Genomic DNA, 18,534 nt, shown 5'->3' on the forward strand with positions numbered 1-18,534 from the left:
TGTGTTTCTCCCTGGAGGTTTTAAAAGGACACAGTTTTCTTCAAGAAATTTACAATTCCTGTTCTGCATTTGATATTCACCTAACAATATTGGCTAGCTACTCCCAAGACTTAACTAGATCCCATTTCTAACCGTGAGCTAGATCAAGATATTTGATGCCCTAAGCAAAATTTGCAAATAGTGCCTGTTCTGCATATATCTTAGTGAGATGCTTTGAAACTACCCATTCACTTTGGGATGGGGAGAGGGCCTGCACTTGTGATTTCACTGGTCTAGGGAACTTTCAGGCATCTTTCTCCACAAATACAGCCTGGCACCTTTTCTTCCCCTAGTCTTAGGGAGTTCCCTAGGGCACCAAGAGAGTTTATGACTTGTTGGGGTCACATAGCAGTCATATGTCAGAGAGACAGAACTTGAACCTATCTCATCTTCCCTTTGAGCTCCATTCTCTATTTATTAAATCACATTGTATCACATAAAAAGTCACAAAACAGGGCCATCTGGGTGGCCCAGTGGATAAAGCACTGGCCCTGGAGTCAGGAGGATTTGAGTTCAGACTGGAGCTCAGACACTTAATATTTACTTAACTGTGTAACCCTTTAGCCTTGCAAAAGTAAAAAAAGAATAAAAAGGCACAAAATATATGCTAAAACTAAAATCTGGACATTTACTTTTAAAATGTCATTTTTGGGGTGACTAGGTGGTGCAGTGGATTAAAGCACTGGCCCTGGAGTCAGGAGTATCTGAGTTCAAATCCAGTCTCAGACACTTAATAATTACCTAGCTGTGTGGCCTTGGGCAAGCCACTTAACCCCAATTGCCTTGCAAAAAAAGAAAACCTAAAAAAATAAAATGTCATTTTTAGGGAAGCTAGGTGGCACAGTGGATAGAGCACTGGCCCTGGAGTCAGGAGGACCTGAGTTCAAATCCAACCTCAGACACTTAATAATAGCCTAGCTGTGTGACATTGAGCAAGCCATTTAACCCTATTGCCTTAAAACTATTTTTAAACATCATTTAAAAAATATCTCTTGTGTCCACCCCTCTGGGCAATGCCCTAGCTAGCTTCCTACTCTACCAACTGACTAAAACATTTTGTAGGAAAAGGAAAAAGACTCATAACCTTTTGTCAGATGTAATCTTAAGGATCAGAGCTTGGGCAGGAATTGTAAAGATCATCTGGTCTACCCCATTCATTTTACAGATGAGAAAACTGATGTATAGAAAAGTTAAGTTATTGGTCCGAAGTCACATAATAAGTGACAATTGAACAAAGCATATTTAAATTCAAATGTAGTTTTTATTGGGAGAAGGGGTTGTCTCATTCCTCTTGATTCAAACTTCTACACAGAAGCTTGGAAAAAAACCTCGATTCAATAATCAGGAATCTCACACTACTTTTTCCATTTTCAAGTCTACTGCTCCAATGAATAAAAAAAATTACAGTAAAAGAATTGGGAAAAAATCAATAAAGATTGTGTTATTCTGTAAAAGGTAAATAAATCCCATTAGGTAATTGAATGTTCCACAGCCTTGCCACAATGAGTGTTCCCTAATGTCACTTACGATCCCCAGGAAGAAGAATCTTTGCATACTGCTGAGTTGTTATTCCCACTGAGAATCCAAAGAACCTGGCTCAGTCTTACCTGTCCTACTTTGGCCTAGCCTGGTCTAGCCTTAACATTTCTCTTAGCTACATGATGTCCTCTCTCAGTCATCCAGGGCACCCCATATATTAGTAAGAGGAGCCAGAGTTCCCTTTCCCTTTTGGGCCAGTGAGGATCACTCTTCCCAGTAGGGCACATGGCTTTGGCAATGGCAGACTCACTTGGATGAGAGATTACCTCCTGAGATCTCAGCTGCTGCTAAGTTGGCTCAGAGGAGAGTCAGTAGTCCTAACCCTGCTGTCTGAGAAGAAGACCGAAGTTGTTCATCAACCGAGGGCTCTTCCTACCTTTTTGACAAAATAATCTGGATGTTCTGCCCCAAAGCTCTTCTCTGCCCTCATCCAGGGACTGGCAAAGAACCTGAATCACCTCCCATTCAACTTGCATTAAGCAATCATCTAGGGTTCTCAGAGACAAATATAGGTCACCATCCCCCATACCAGAGGAAGCTGTGGCTCAGAAGAGAGAATCTGGAATTCTATTTTCTGCCTTTATGATATCCAATATGTTGTTTTAGTTCTCTGGGCCTCAATTTTCTGTTTTGTAAAAGGTATGGTGGACTCTTTGATTGTTTTTTTTAAAGACCTTATTTATTTTGAGTCTTACAATTTCCCCCCTAATCTTACTTTCCTCCCCCACCCCCTACAGAAGGCAATTTGCCAGTCTTTACATTGTTTCCATGATATATATGGATCCAAACTGAATGTGATGAGAGAGAAAAATCATATCCTTAAGGAAGAAAAATAAAGTAAAAGAGATAGCAAGATCAGACAATAAGATATCAGTTTTTTCTTAATTAAAGTTAATAGTCCTTTGTCTTTGTTCAAACTTCACAGTTGTTTCTCTGGATACAGATGGAATTCTCCACTGCAGAGAGCTCCAAATTGTCCCTGATTGTTGCACTGATGGAATGAACAAGTCCAACAAGGTTGAATTGCTGTTAGAGTGTACAATGTTCTTCTGGTTCTGGTCATCTCGCTCAGCATCAGTTCATGCAAATACCTCCAGGCTTCCCTTAATTCCCATCCCTCCTGGTTTCTAATAGAACAATAGTGTTCCATGACATACATATACCACAGTTTGCTAAGCCATTCCCCAATTGAAGGACATTTACTTGATTTCCAATTCTTTGCCACCACAGAAGGGCTGCTATGAATATTTTTGTACAAGTGGTGTTTTTACCCTTTTTCATCATCTCTTCAGGGTATAGACCCAGTAGTGGTATTGCTGGGTCAAAGGGTATGTGCATTTTTGTTGCCCTTTGGGTGTAGTTCCAAATTTCTGGTCTCAGACACTTAATAATTACCTAGCTATGTGGCCTTGGGCAAGCCACTTAACTCCATTTGCCTTATAAAAAAATAAATTGAGAAATGTAGAATGGTATCCAGTCAATGGAAACTTTCTAAGAAAATGAAGCAAGGAGTATTCCATCAAGCACCTCCTGACTTATCAAGTTTAAAGGGTTCCCAGAACTTTGAGAATTCAACTTAATTTGGCTGAAGTTTTCATTTTTATGGTTGGAGAAACTGAGACCCAGAGAGGGAAAGGAAACTGCCCAAGGTCCATGATAAGGAAATGAAAGAATCAGAGCTAGAACTCAAACTCTTGATTTCCAGACTAGTCATTTCAGGTCTCTATGCTCAGTATTTTCATCTGCTAAAAGAGATCATTATTTTGTCAGGATCTGCGGCTCAACTGAATTGGGAGGACAAATGAGAAAATCAAGGTAAAGATTAGGCAAAGCTTTACTACTACTACTACTACCACCACCACCACCACCACCACCACCACTGTCACTGCCACTGCCACTTCTACTGCCATTGCTATTGTTACTACTACTACTACAGCTACTATTCTTGCTATTACTATCACAATTACCACCATCACCCACAACTCCCACCACTACCATTACTACTACAACACTGCTATTGATGTTCCTGTTGCTGCTACTGTTACTACTACCATTACTACTGTACCTACTACCATTACTATTACTACCATTCTTACTCCTTCTATTACTACTCCCACTTCTACTACTCCCAATATCATTACCATCACTAATATTATTGCTGTTGCTATTACTGCTACTACTGCTAGTAGTTCTTCTACCACTTACCATCATTACTGCCACTACTACCACTACTACTAGTTTTTCCACCCATCCCTTGCTGCAAAGTATAGTTTTCTTCAGAAAATTGGCAATTGCCATTCCAGATATTGATAAGCCAACAATATTACTTGAGTCTTCCCAAGACTCCATTGAATTTTATACCTACTGATCCTGTTTCTTAGTAAAAGGAGTAAATTTTATTTAGTAAAAGCATAAAAATGGCCCACTTTTACCCAGTGATCTCCCATCCCAGAGAGATATTGAGGGTCAGTAAGAAATACAGGAAGATAGGGTTAAAGCTTTGACCTTTTTTAATTTTTTTGTGGCCAAGAGAACAGCTGTCTCTGTCATTAAGAGAAGATGGAATTCAATCTATAAAAGATTTCCAGCAAGTCATTTTGGCAGGAATTCTGGCCAGGAAATGAAATGAACTGAGATCTAGTTTTGTTGGTTAGGGTTTCAGTGACAAGGGTCTGGAGATGTCCCTTGTCTACTTTAGAAAGATACATCTAAAATAGACTCAATTAAATAAGCTCTCTCTCTTTCCTTCCCTCCTTCTCTCTGTCTCTCTCTCTCTCTGTCTATCTCTCCCTCCCTTGCTTCTCCCCCCCATTTCTGTGCCTATTTTTCTATTAATTTCTGTTTCTCTTGCTATCTTTTTGTGTCTCTGTTTCTGTCCATCCTGTGAGTCTCCATGTCTGTGTCAATCTCTCTGTGTACATTTTTTCTCCCTTGTTCTCCCTTCTCCTTCACTGCCTCTCTGTCTCTGTCTCTGTCTCACATACATATACATACATATACAGTGTCTCTGAATTGAAGAGAGAACTGATTCATGTAATTTGAAAAAAAATATGCCCAGGCATCTTGGTGGTACCAGAGATGCAGAATCTTTGAAAATGAAACTGCAGCAACCAAAAAAAAAGATTTCAGAATTTATGAGGTCACAGATTCAAGTTGGAAGGGGCCTTAGAGATGATCTTAGTTTAGCCCTTTCCTCTTTTACAGATGAGGAAACTGAGGGTCAAAGAGGTACAGAGACCTGCCATTCAGGGAGTGAATAGCAGAGCTAGGATTAGCTAAAATCCAGTTCTTCTGGAAACAACTCTACTTTTTACCCAATCAGGCTGAAATTATATATATATATATATATATATATATATATATATATATATATATAATTTATTCATTCATTACCTTATGACAGGCATCAGGCATCTAAAAGTACAGAACTGGTCCTCCAGCACCATCTAGAAGCTGTTCATTGAGCTGTGTAAGTGTACAAACATTCCTGATGAATGTTAATATGAGCATACATTGTGTACACTCTCCAGTCCCTAGGAAGACAAGGGAGCAAAGTTCCTCTCACATATGATGGTCTTCCTGGAGTGGACTACGGTGCATGTTCAAAAATGTATACAAATAGTCCATCGATTAATTAGTATTATAAAATGTCTACTATGTGCCAAACAATATTCTGAGGAAGAGTTTGGCACAGGGGAAAGAGCCCTGGAGGTTCACAGTTTCATTAAATCTTCTTTGTATATGTAATTGTTCGGGTTTGTTAATGGTTAAGTCCATTCTTTAAAAGATATTTTTTTAAAGAAAAGAAGGGACCTGGACTCTTGAATTCAAAGGACACAAGACTGAATACAGGCTCTGCCACTCAAGACTGGGCAAGAAACTACCGCTCTGTTCTTCAGTTTGTAAAATGACAGTAAAAATATATACCCTATCTATACCCTGAGGAGATCATGAAAAAGGGTAAAAATATCACTTGCACAAAATATTCATAGCAGCCCTCTTTGTGGTGGCAAAGAATTGAAAATCCAGTGAATATCCATCAACTGGGGAATGGCTGAACAAATTATGGTATATGTATGTTATAGAACACTATTGTTCTATTAGAAACCAAGAGGGATGGTATTTTAGAGAAGCCTAGGATGACTTGAATTAACTGATGCTGAGTGAGATGAGCAGAACCAGAAGAACATTGTATACCCTAACAGCAACATGGAGGTGATGTCAATCTTAATGGATTTGCTCATTCCATCAGTGCAGTAATCAGGAACAATTTCAGAGTACCCGAGACAGACAATACTACCTGTATTCAGAGAAAGAACAGTGGAGTTTAAACAAGGACTCAGGTCTATTACCTTTAATTTTTTTAAGTGTCTTATGTACCACATTATTTTGCTCTCTCTAATATTTTATTTTCTCCTCAAGGATATGATTTTTCTCTCAACACATTCAATTTTAATCAATGTATAGCATGGAAACCAGGTAAAGATTATCAGACTGCCTTCTGTGGGAGGATGGGTAGGGGAAGGGAGGGTGGGGAAAAAGTATAAAATTCAAAACCTTACAGAAAATCATAGGTAGAAACTACTATTGTATATAATTGGAAAACAAAATATTTAAAAAAAAAAAAGTCTACCCTATAAATGTGGCAGGATTGTTGTGGGGATTAAATGCTTGTATGCAAGGTGCTGAAAGCAATATACACGTATAGTAATGTGGTTTTTTTTCTCCACTTTTCTAATAGATATATAACCCAGGAAGTGCTCCCTAGAAGAAACTCTTTCTATGTAGGAACATTTGAATGACCACAGTCATTTACCCCCACCCCCCACCTCCACCCCACCCAGAGAAATTCAAGGGAATCAGTGAGATGACTAGGGGGAAACTGGAGATCAGTGCAGTCTGACAATTCTAGCAGAAGACACCATATCTAGGTTCTTGTAGGAAGACATGTCAAACTTTGGGGTCTCCAAGTGTGAAGCAGTATTTGGACTAGTATTCATTGGGGGAGCTGAGAATGATAAGAACAACCATATATTTCTGATTCCTGGCTTTATTTCTGTGGGATTAGAGTCTGAAGAAGAGGATATTCATAGGCATTTGTCTTCCTTTTTTAAAGAGCTCTGCTGGGAGTTCTAGTTCTGATCCTACAACTTAACTGTAAAATGTTACCTTGTACTCTTTGAATTCTGTGAATGGTGGGCTTTTTGGGAAGGGAGTGGTTCAGTGTTGAATGCAGTGGAATCATATAGTGGATATTCTCCTAAAGTATATCTAGATCTTCTTGGCATTTTAGTGATCACACAAATACCAGCTATCATCCCCCCACACAAATTCTATGGAGTTTCCTCTGATCTATCCTCACCACCTTCTCCTTTTCACCCTTTCTTCTGTCTCTTTATTCCAGCTCCCTTTTATTCCATAATCTTTTCTGTGCTAATTTGTGGGCTCTCGTGGAAGATGGCTGGCCAGAAAAAATAGAGAAAAGGAAAAAAATAGATAAAAGACAATATCTTGAAACTTCAACTTGAAGGAAAAAAAACCTCAAGAATGACCTGCATGACTTAAAATTGCATAAAGAAATCACAGACAAATAATAAAGATAAGCACATACAATGTTAATGGAAATATACAGTATTTGGATTCATACATTCATTAGTTTAACAAATTAAGTTTCAGAGTACTAGTCTTCGGGTCCTCAAATGATCTGGGTTCAAGCCTTGATATCATTACTTAATAGCTATGTGACCTTGGGCAGTGTCACTTATCTTTCTGAATTACAGTTTCCTAATTCACAAAATTATTTTTTGTGATGCCCATTTCATAGGACTGTTTTTGAAGAAAGCTCTTTGTAAACTTTACAATATTATGGTTACTATTCCACTGCAGTATAATTCAACGTGGCTTAGGAAGTAGGATGTTGGATTTGGAATCAGGAAGTTTTGCATTCAGATCTCTCTTATGACACTGACTAGCTTTGCCCTGGTTGGAAACTCAAACTGTCTGAGGCAACTCTATAAGAGGGTGAGTTATAAACTAGTTGTACCATCTGCATTGGTGCTGGTGATTGCCACAGGACAAAATAATGGGTTCTTGATTTATTAATAGGTTATATGGTATAGTAGAAAGAGCATTGCATTTAATATCAAAAGACCTTGACCTCTTTGAGTCTCAATTTCCTTATCTATAATGAGGTCATTGGACTAAATGACCTTCCAGGTCTCTTTTATCTAAAATCAGCTGTGAAAAGATGCATTCCTTACTGACAGTGGGTGAAGCCTTGCTCATGTGGATGATTCTAAGAAGTGGGGGGGGGTAGTTAGAGGTAAGGGCTGATAGGGAGTAAAGGAGTAACAGAAAAGAAATGGTTTCTCTGAAACAGATGTTTTCCAAGGCAACATGGTGGTGGGGCCAAATCCAGAGGTTTCTTAAAAAGGAAGATAACCAAGGCTGTAAGTAGGAGTTTTTTCACCTGGGTAAACATCTTTGGGGAGGACTCAGAAGACAGTTCCATGATGAGGGCTGGGGGAGGAGTAATGCAGCACAGAAGATAGTACAACTACAGGTGAGATATCTCAAGGAAAGGGGACAACCTAAATTCAAGGGTAGGAGCTCATAACTTTTTTTTTTGGTCATTGACCCTTCTATGGCAACTTAGTGAAACCTATCCATCTCTTCTTGGAATAATGATTTTTAATTGAATAAAATAAAATACATAGGAATTCAAAGAAATAAATTATAGTGAAATGTAGCCATAATTTTTTTTTTAAATTTAACAAATCAGGTTAAGAATCTCTGCCCTAGAGAGTTCATGGCAAAGAATTTTAAGAAAAGTTAAAGAAACAACAGCGACTATAAGGGAATAAAGGTTCCCTTTTTGGCATTAGAAACTGAGAGGAAAGCTCTATTTGTTCAATGCCGGTTATAGCTCTGAGGTTAGCTACCTAAGGAAGGAAGGAAAAGAGGCCTTTTGTGGCTAGTTAAGATCTCTCAGGATAAGATTCCCATGTACATTTCATGCTTGCATAAGCTGCTTTCTCTTTTGTTGTTTCCTTTAACTGGTAAGAAAATATTTCTTTTCTGTAATAACTCTTATAGAGGAAAAAGGCACCATGCCAAGGCCCAGCCTGGGATCTATTTGGTTCCAGAATGTGTATGTGGTTTGTCTATGCTATGGATGTGTGGACGTGATGGGGAGGAGATAAGGAGGAGAGGAACAGTTTGGACCCAGACTGGAAGCACTTGTCACATCCTTTCTGCAGGCCCACACCTTTGCATTTCCGAAACAAAACTCATAAGAGCATCTTTCCCAGGCTCATCACCCACTCTGGTATATGTTATAACATGTTCTCTGCTCTGCCTCAGGCAGGCTAGATAAATACTATATCTACTAAACTGGTTAATAGTATGCTGTTCCCAGCCATTGCTCTTCAGAGGTAGAAAGAAAGAAAGAAAGAAAGAAAGAAAGAAAGAAAGAAAGAAAGAAAGAAAGAAAGAAAGAAAGAAAGAAAGAAAGAAAGAAAGGAAGAAAGAAAGGAAGGAAGAAAGGAGGAAAGAAAGAGGAAAGAAAGAAAGAAAGGAAGGAAGGAAAAGAAAAGGATGGAAGAAAAGAAAGAAAAAGAGAAGGGTAGGAAGAAAGGAAGAAAGAGAAAGAAAAAGAGGAAGAAAAAAGGAAGGAAAAAAGAAAGAAAGGTAGGAAGGAAGGTAGAAAAGAATGAAGAAAAAAAGAAAGAAAAGGAAGCAAAACAGAAATATGGAAAGAAAGAAGGAAGAAAAGAAAGCTAGAAAGAAAGAAGAAAGAAAGAAGAAAAGAAAGAAAAAAGGAAAGCAAATAAAGAAATATAGAAAGAAGAAAAGTGGAGGGAGAAAAGAAAGGAGGAAAAAAAGAAAGAAGGAAAGAAAGAAAGAAAAGCTGTGGCTTTCTAAAGGAGGACAGCTAGGTAGGAAGGAAGGAACCACCTTTCCCTTTTTCCCTTTCCAAGATGAACCAGCACACACGATCTCCTATAATCAATGCTATCTTTTCAGACATGCTGGATTTCCCCCTTTTCTGATGTCAGAACAGAGAGGGCAAGGCTGATGCAAACAAAGAATATTGCCTTCCTGATCCACAGGACCCTCAGGTAACATTGAGTCCCCTGTTAATTTTCAAGTGTCCCTCTCTTGGAGAGCTGAGAGATGTCTCCTTCAGAGACTAAGAAGGGTGAGGGCTGTGTTAATCTTGTGATCCCTGAGAAGTGACAGTTTAGGGCAGGGAGCAAGAGACTGGCCTAGTCCAGAGGACCTAGAAGCTCAGAGAATGTCACTCCCCCCCTTCCAATAGAAGTCAATTGTTCCAGTGGAGAGCAATATTTTTCTACTTAAATGTCACAGTCGATAAACACAACCAGTGACATTGGCTGTGTTAGAGTCAAGACTGGGAGCTTGGCAAAGCAATTGCAGCCCCATGTATTAGTTTATGACACTCAGCAAAGGGGAAGCTGCCAGCAGGCATCTGTTTGGGATGGGAACCCAGAGCCTCCCTGGAATTCCAGGGGTTAGGCCAGGGGGAACAGACTGAGCAGCAGCTACTGCTCATGAAGAAAGAGGGAGAGAGAAAGAATAGTAGCACACGGCTAGAACTGTTTGTCCAACAGCCAGGGAGTGGGGGGAGGAGGAGAGGAGGAGGAGAGGAAGGGAGGAGGTGAAAGGGAGAAGGCGAAGGAGGAGGGGAAAAGAAGAGAACAAGAAGAGAAGAAGAAATAGGAGGAGGGGAAGAGGAGAAGGCTGGAAGAGGAGAGCAGAAGAGGAGAAAACCAGAAGGGGGAGGGGGCGGAGGGGAGTAGATTAATGTCTTAGAGTATCAGAAAGCCAGGAGGCTGAAGGACTACCCTACTTCCTAACTGTAGCTTGGTGTCAATCTGAGGTTTTGAACAAGAGATTGCATCAAGCCTGGGCCTGGTCAAGAAGTTTCCATCTCCCAAGTTCGACTCCTTGGAGTCACTTCTGTATCCCAGGGGCCCTCTTTCCAATCCAGTCCACTTCTTTCCAGTCCAAATCTAATCTAAGCCAATAAATTCTATTCAAGTCAATAAGTCAAGTCAGTAAGTATTCATTTCTACGTGTCATACTACTAAATTCTTGAGAGACAGAGGCAAAACCAGTCTGTTCCCCTCCCCCCAGCTTTCAAGGACTTCACATGCTAATGGAGGAGCCAACATGCAAACACTCTATAAATATAGAATATATGCAATTGCAAAGTGCGATTAGATTATTTCAGAGGGAAGGCACCAACATTAAGGGGGATTGGGAAAGTTCTCTCAAAGAAGACAGAAATAAAGCTGAGACTTGAAGGAATGAGCATGGGGACAGCTAGTGAAAATGTCCAGATTCTGAAAATGGTGAAACAGCAAGAAAGCCAATGTCACAGAATTATAGAACCTTTCACCCTATCCCTCAGTTTCCTTTTAGTGATGTTTTAATTTTGTCCCCCCCCCATTAGAATATCAGAACCTTGAGGGCAGGGACTGTCTTTCTTTTTTGTTTTTTGTATTAGTGCTTAGCACAGCACCTACTGTGATGACTATGACTTCAGGGAGATGATGCCATAACGTACAAGTAGATTTGAGTGACTGTGTTAAGTCAGTAGCCTCACTTTCTCCTCTGGAGTCATCTGAGTTCAGTGGCCAGATAGGAATCAGGACGACGGGAGATGGCCCTGGATGCAAGGCAATCAGTGTGAAGTGACTTTCCCAAGGTCATGCAGCTAGGAGGTAGCAAGTGTCTGAACCTAGAATCTAACTCCTGTCTTCCTGAATCCCAGACTAGTGTATCATTACTACACCACCTAGCTGCTGAGAAGTAAAGTATAAGACCAGAAAGGAGGCAGGTTATAAATGAGTTATATCTAAACAGAGAATTTTATATTTGATCCTGGAGATGATAGGTATCCCTGGGAGTTTATTGTCATCAGTATCTGTTATTGTCATTTGTCAAAACAGATTAACTAACTTAAGTGCCTGCTACACCAGAAGGCAACAGAGGAGAGTGGAAAGAATACTGGAATTGGAGTCAGAGCGCCTGGATTCCAAATGTCACCCTTGATATTTACTAATTTTGCCATTTCATTAACTATTGGTTCCCTCATCAATAAAATGGAGAGGTTGGTGGTGTCTGAGGGTTCTTCCAAGTCCACATTTATCACTCTATGGGCAGGCAATAAGTCTTACTAGGCTGCCAATGAGTCATTACCTTTTCCTGTGACATGCCTCTTGGATGCCCCTTTTCTTATTTCTCATGTTAGCCCAAGCCACCATCCTCTCACACCCAGAGGAATATTCAGATCAACTTTATAGCCATTTTCTAATCTCCATGTGTTTAGGGGATTTTTAAGGTGCTTAACAGAAATTGGGAGCTTCAGTGTTTGTTTTCTTGGCTTCATTCTTACTTAGAATATGTCAAATTGACTGGACACGGTGTGGACCCCCTAATGTATCATAAAACTAATGTCATTCCACCTGTTTGACAGCTTTTCCTAATTCCTTTCCATAAAGGGGTGGGCCTTACTTTTCTACAGAGAAGAAGGCAAACAATTCCTGCACAGGCCTGAGGTTGGGGTAGTTGGCTTCTATCCAGAGGTTATATGCTAAAGCCAACTGCTATTGCTGAGGAGAGCTGATGGCTACATTTTCCTTGTGAACATTTAGAAATCAGCAAATAATACAAATCAGGACTTGATTGATTGTTTTGCTGATTGTATAGCTTGGATAGAAAATGATAAGAGAAAATGTTAATATAGCAGATGAAACTTGAAAGTGTGGACATTTTGGGGAGAGCTGCTTTGCTAAACACTTATCAACACATCTGAAGTTCCAATTAATTTTATTAGAGGAACTAATTTTAGATTTAGAAGTTATCTGATATAGACCCTTATTTTACAATGGCAGAAACTCAGGCCCCTGTCTCTCTAGTGGAAAACTGTAGAGTCAAGAGAACTTTCTCTATTTCTTGAGCCAGTGTGGCCTCTATGACCACTAAGAGTAAACAGAGATATAGAAGCAATTGTCCTTTCACTTTCTTCCTTCCATTTCTGTTTTGGTTTTCATATCCATCCTTATCCAAACACACCACATGCACACACACACACATACACACACACACACACATAAACACACCAGCTCCTAGATTCTCTTATAGATCTGGATAAAACTATTATAGCTAGAAGAGACTGCAGAAGTCATGTAGTTCAATACCCTGATTTCACAGGGTATTGTTATTTGTTAAGGGTAATACAGCCAGAATTTAAAACTAGAATTTAGTTTCATCACTCTGAAGGCTGTGCTGACCTCCACTTGCTTGAGATAGCTCAACACTCTCTTCCCCTCCCTCTACTAATAGACATAGAATAGAATAGAAGAGTCCTTTTTATTTTATTTTATTTTTTTAGGTTTTTGCAAGGCAAACAGGGTTAAGTGGCTTGCCCAAGGCCACACAGCTAGGCAATTATTAAGTGCCTGAGACTGGATTTGAACCCAAGCACTCCTGACTCCAGGGCTGGTGCTTTATCCACTATGCCACCTAGCTGCCCCCCTTTTTATTTTTTAACACCAGATATTTAAACAGTAAAACAATCAATGTACAAATAAATAAACACAATTTAACAACAGATGAGGAAAGAGAGGCTTAGATAGATGGAGTGACTCTCAAGATCACATGACCAATGAATATCAGAATGAGATTCTAAGTGAGGTTCCCACTAAGACTTTTCTCTCCCTAAGTAAAGTTCATGCTCAGGTTCTTTCCCCATTCCCTTCTCCATCCCTTCTCTCAATTTTTGAGAATTTGTTTTTCTGACCTACTTTTTCTTTAGAATCTTCATATCACCTAGTGAATTTTCAAATTGCATCTCATTGTCAGGGAAGCAGCAGGACATGGTAGAAAAGAACATTAGATTTATAATCAGAAACCAGGGATACAGCTCTGTTACTCACTACCAATGATAGGACCTTCGATAGGTTTCATTGCTTTGTAACTCAATGAAGGGTCAAACTAGACGCACATATGACTGTGGGTATTGGAATACAGAAATAAGGGTCAGAAAGGACACAGATATAGTACAAGGGACATTTTCTAATATAATCCTGACTATTGCAAATATTGTATCCCTCTCAAGTGGTCACATGATTAGAATTCATGCTATTCAGAATTATAATTATATAAAGTTATAATCATGTAAAATAACTGACTCAAACCAAATGGAAATATGTGATGTGAATTCAAATGATGAAGCTATTTCAGAGAATTTATTATTAGCATCAATCAGAATCTGCTTGTATATGTTTTTTATCTCAATAAATTTCACTCTATGGCCCATGGATTTTTATTTTGTGATGGCAGAGGGCATGTATTAGCAGTGAAGATTTCTCATTCATTTCTTCTTTCATTCTCTATACTTTTCTTCCTTATCATCTGCCTTCCTACTCTGGAGAAACCTCTTTTATGGGGACTTTCCTGATTAGTAATCAATTAGCCCAAATCACTGTTTTGTGAAGGGTCCCAACTAAGCTTTATCCAACCAGTGTCTTGACTCTCTGGATTTCTTCCCTTTCTCCTCACCAATCAGTTCTCCTAAACTCCACCCCCGCCCCTTCCCCATTGAGAATCAATTGATCTGGACACTGCAGGTAACTTCAAATGAGTCCCTTTATGTTTCTTGGGCTTCTTGTCATCTGTAAAATGAGAAAATCATGTTAGGTGGTCTTCCAGATCTCTCCTAGCTCTGAAATTCATGATCCCTTGGAGATGACCATAGTGGTTGTTCTCATTGTCTACCTATAGGAACTCGGACAGCTCTCTCCACTGCTTTGTGATTCCATGAAGGGTCAAACTAGATTTGTTTATGAGCTGATGAACTGCAGCCTGTGAAGCAGCACTAATGGGGGGTAGGGAGGATAGTAAGACTGGAAGGCTGTCAGGCTGTCCTTTTGATTACTTTAAAAATCGCCCAGGGTCAGTGGCTATTTACACAGAGTTAGCTAGCCCTACTGTTAAGAGTGCTCCCTGAGATCAGTCAGTGGCGTATGAGATGGCCAGACTTCAAAAAGATCTGGGGGGGGGGGCAGGGCTTTCTTTGTTTTGATGCAGTTCTAACAGATGCATTTGCTCAAACTCCATTACCAGCACCAAGAGATGTTGGCAAGGATAAGCTTAATTTAGATTGTTCAAAGGATGAACTAGATGTGATGCTTCAATTGATTTTGGCTTCCATTGTTGTCTGTCATTGCTCATCCAGACTCTGGCTGGAATGCCAACTCAACCCATCATAGTTAAATTAATCTGACCCTCAGTTTCCTCCATTATAAAATGGAGATAACACCTCATAGAACTATTGTATGGATCATTTAGAATATAGTACATGTAGCACATGTAGAAGACCTTTGAAAAGTGGAAAGTTACTCTATACCAAGACAAGGTCAAAATGGGTACAGGATTTAGACATAAAAGATGATATGATAAGCCAATTAAGAGAACATGGAATAGTTTATCTGTCAGATTTATGGAGATGGGAGGAGTTTATGATCAAAGAAGAGAAAGAGAAAATTATAACATGCAAAATGGATAATTTTAATTACATTAAATTAAAAAGGTTTTGATAAAACCAATGCAAACAAGATTAGAAATAATACATAAAGCTGGGAAACAATTTATAGAACTAGTTTTTCTGAGAAAGGGCTCATTTCTAAAATATTTAGAGAACTGAGTAATTCCCCAATTGATAAATGGTCAAAGTACAGAATAGGCAGCTTTCAGATGAAGAAATTAAAGTTATCTATAATCATATAAAATGTTCTAAATTATTATTGATTAGATAAATATAAATTAAAACAACTCTGAAGTAGCACCTCATACTATCAGATTGGCTAAGATAAAAAAAAGGAAAATGATCAATGTTGGAGGGGATGTGGGAAAAGTGAGTCACTAAAGCACTAGTGGAGTTGTGAACTGATCCAACCATTCTGGAGAGCAATTTGGAACTATGCCCAGAAGGCAACAAAACTGCACAACCTTTGATCCAGCAAGACCACTGCTATATCTATATCCCAAAGAGATCACAAAAGGACCCACATTTATAAAACATTCATAGCAGAAATTTTTCATAGTGGCAAAGAATTGGAAATTGAGGGTATACCCATCAATTGGGGAATGACTGAAAAGTTATAGAATATGAATGTGATGTGAGTCATTGCTCTATAAGAAATCAAGAGAGGGTGAACTTCAGAAAAGCCTAGAAAGACTTGCAGGAACTAATGCTGAATGAAGTGAACAGAACCAGGGGAACACTGTACACAATATGATGGACTTAGTTCCTCCTAACAGAAACCAGTGACTAAAAGATTTATGATGGAAAATACAATCCATATCCAGAGAAAAACTGTGGAGTCTGAATGCAGACTAAAGTTTACATTTTTTCTTTTTCTCATGGTTTTTTTTTTATTTTCCCCCTTTAATTCCTTCACAACATGACTAATATAGAAAAATGTTAAACATAATTATACATAAATAACTCATATCAGATTACTTGATGTCATGGGGAGGTAGAAGGGGAGGGAGGTATAAAAATGTGGAATTCAAAAGTTTACAAAAAGATGAATGTTGAAAACTATCTTTGCATGTAATTGAAAAAGTGAAATAAAATAATAATAAAAAAATGAAAAGTGCCAGACAAAGGAAGATATTATTATATTTATATAGACAAAAAATACATTATCTTTCCCCCAAACTTACCCTTCTTCCTAAATTCCTTATTTCATTCAAGGGCATCACCATCCTTCCATTTACCCAGGATCACAGGTGCAGAGTCATCTTTAATGCTTCATTCTCCCTCACCTCCCACATCCAATGAGTTAAGTCTGATCAATTCCACCTTCATAAGCTTTTTTGATTTCATTTCCATTCTAGCTAAGCCCCTTAGGATCTCTAGCCTAGCTTACTTCAAAGTCTCCTCATCATTCAAACCTCTCCCTTTTTCAATCCATTCTAAACACAGAGACCAAAGTGATATCCCTACAACACAGGCCTAACCAATGTCAGAACATCATGGCACAGTTCAGAGCTGGAAGGACCTTAGAGGTCATTTAGTCTAATTCTCTCATTTTATAGTTGAGGAAACTGGATTCCAGAGAGATGAAGTCAATTACTCAAGGTCACTCCATGTCTGAGGCAGATTTTGAACCTATAAATCCAATGGCATTGGCATAGATCCACGTCTCACAACCAATACCAAAATAAGGTCAAAATGGGTACAGGATTTAGATGGAAAAAGATAAATTAATAGACCAAAAATACTCTATCTGATCTATGGAAAAGGGATGCATTTACGACAAAACAAGAATTAGAGTACATTATAAACTGCATATAAATGCATATTAATGAATAATTTTGACTATATTAAATTTAAAAGTTTTTGCATTAATAAAATCAATGTTGCCAAAATTAGAAGGAAAGCAGAAAGCTGGGAAATAATCTTCACAGCTAGGAGTTCTAATAAAGGTCTCATTTCTAAAATATATGGAGAATTGCATCAAATACAGAAGATCACAATTCATTCCCCAATTTATAAATGGTCAAAGGATATGAACAGACAGTTTTCAAATCAAGAAATTAAAGCTATATATAATCATATGAAAAAATGCTCCTAATCACTGTTGATTAGAGAAATGCAAATTAAAACAAAAATGAGGTATCACCTCACATCTATTAGATTAGCCAAGATGAGACAAAGGGAAGATGATCAATGTTGGAGAGGTGGTGGGAGGATTGGGACATTGATACATTGCTGGTGGAGTTGTGAACAGATCCAGCCTTTCTGGAGAACAATATGGAACTATGCCCAAAGAGCAATCAAACTGTTTATACTCTTTGATTCAGCAATTCAAATTTTAAGTCTATGTCCAGAAGAAATTGCAAAAAATGGGAAAATCCTACAGGTTCCAAAATATTCATAGCAGTTCTTTTTGTAGTGGCAAAGAATTGGAAATTGCAGGGATGCCCATCAATTGGGGAATGGCTAAATAAGTTATGGTACATGAATACTATGGAATATTATTGTTCTATAAGAAACCATAAATGGTCGGACTCTAGAGAAGCATGGAATGACTTATGGAATCTGATGCTGAGTGAGGGGAGTAGAACCAAGAAAACAATATACATATCAACAACATTATAAAATGAGCAACCTTGGTGGAAGCAGCTCCTCCAGACAGTGTAGAAAGCTAGGATAACTGTCTCAGACTGGTCATGGATTATATTATCCCCCACCAGAGGAAGAAAACCAAGACAAAACAAAACAGGAAAAAATAGCCCTTCTGAATCTGATGGGCACTTTGTAAAAATTATCTCTTATATATCTCTTTCCCTCAATCCTAATTCCTCATGTCAAAAATTACTAATTTGCAAACATGTTTAACAAAATATGTATGTAAAAATCTAACTTGATTGTTCTCTGCTGAAGGGACAGAGGTGGAAAGGGAGGGTGGAGGGAAATTTTGTAAGTTGGAAATATGCATGTACAAATGGATGAAAATAAATAAAGTTTAAAATTAAAAAATTCAATAGCATTTATTTCACTGAAGCCTCCCTTCTAGCTCTGCAGACATGGGGGCAGCTAAGTAGTGCAGTGGTTAGAGCACTGGTCTTGGAGTCAGGAGGACAGGAATTTGAATTCATCCTCAGACACTTGACTAAGTGTGTCCTTGGGCAGATCACTTAACCCCATTGTCTTAAATAAATAAAATTTAAAAAAAGATTAAACACTTGTAAAGTGCTTTGTTAATTGTAAGAAATTATATGAATACTAGCTATTATTATCATCCTAATTGAGAAAAAGCAAAGAGAAAAGACCAGACCTACCACAAGTTGTATAGTTTGTTGGTCGTGGAGATGACAGGCACACTCTCATCTCATTGACTCCAAATCCTGCAG

Source organism: Macrotis lagotis, chromosome 4 (genome assembly GCF_037893015.1).
Source record: "Macrotis lagotis isolate mMagLag1 chromosome 4, bilby.v1.9.chrom.fasta, whole genome shotgun sequence".
Lineage (NCBI taxonomy): Eukaryota > Metazoa > Chordata > Mammalia > Peramelemorphia > Peramelidae > Macrotis > Macrotis lagotis.